Source organism: Meleagris gallopavo, chromosome 8 (genome assembly GCF_000146605.3).
Source record: "Meleagris gallopavo isolate NT-WF06-2002-E0010 breed Aviagen turkey brand Nicholas breeding stock chromosome 8, Turkey_5.1, whole genome shotgun sequence".
NCBI classification, from domain to species: Eukaryota; Metazoa; Chordata; class Aves; order Galliformes; family Phasianidae; genus Meleagris; species Meleagris gallopavo.
The window spans coordinates 20,210,290-20,211,792 of NC_015018.2; positions in this window are offsets into that span (position 1 = coordinate 20,210,290).

Below are 1,503 nucleotides of genomic sequence, written 5' to 3' on the forward strand. Positions count from 1 at the left end.
ATAACGCTAATAATTTCTTTGTCTGTTCATAGTGCAATTGTTTTCCTATTGGTTCCCAAATATCTTAATTCAGGATTAATTTCTAAATTTTATTTTCCAAAATAATTACTCAAACCGGAGGTGTTATGGAATTTACCCCATGAACCATTACTTCTGTTAATTCTGTTGTGCTCTGAACTTAGTCATAGCCAAAATGGATATTTTTAAATTATCTCCAATTACACATCCTTATTTTTCATCCTGTGTAAATGAAAAATGAAAGGGTATGTTGATATCCCTTAGTTGCCTTGTTGAGTAAGTCTTGGCTTTTTTTTGGAAAAAGTAATTTTTGAAACAATTCTTTATGGGCATTGAATTATTATTATTATTATTATTATTATTATTATGTAATTCCTTTAATGAGGCAGTCAGGTAATTGCTTTTTTGTTGCCTGACTGCTGGAATGATGAGGGGAGATGACACAGTTGTTTGTTTGCCAATGCTGCATTTCTCTGGGACTTGAGGAAGAAACTGCTTGTGCAGGATTTTACTGGCAGGACCTTGGTCTGCCAGGGTGACAGTCATGGGTTCGTTCAGCAGAGGGGGAGCCAAGAAGGAGGAAGAGAAAACTACATGCGTGGTTGGACATCTCAGGACGTGCATTTGTGTGGATGGAAATATAAATGGAAAGAACGGGAAGATAGAGGATGCTTGGAATGTAGAAGGAGGGAGAAGAAGCTGGATATGAAGTGGGTTAAATGGATCTTGGGAGAGCTGAGAGAATCACAGTTTAAGCTTGGACACGTAGGGCAGGACCTGAAGGCATGGTGTTAAATGCGGAAGCAAGAGATGGAGTAGGGAGAGAGGAGGAGGGTGGGCAATAATGCCCTGAAAAGAGAGACAGAACAACTCTTCCTCCTATTATCTAAGCTCACTTGCTGTTGAAAAACTCTTATGTGATCCCTGGCCTTCATGCTTAATTTCCTTTGAAGACCATGTATATATTTTGTTACATTGAATTCTATATATGGAAGACGCTGTTTTCCAGATCATTTTCTGGTATTCTAAAAGTTCAAATGAAAAAATGGTGCTTGTATAGTGAATTTTTTGTGTAGCTCTGTGGCTTCTGCACTTGTACAACGCTGTAGATTTGCCATTGATGCATAGCTCATTGAAATACTGTATTAACTTTGGTTCTTATGAAGATGTTTTGCCAATCTGTTTTTATTAGTCTGAACGTTCTGGCTATTGAGTTCAAATGGTTTTGGTGGGATTTTAGTATTTGCAGATGGCTAATTTTTTAACTTGAAACATAATTGGAAAATGTTGTCCACAAGCTAATTAATGAAATGCAAAATGAATTATTTTAATTAGGATTACTGTTGATGATGTTTATTACTTTTTAAAAACATAATCCTAAATTAATCATCTGTAGTACTGTAAGTCTTATGTGCCTGATTTTTTATTTTTTAATAAATCTTGATGTGTAGAAAACTTGCACAGCAGGTATGGGGGTTTTTGTTT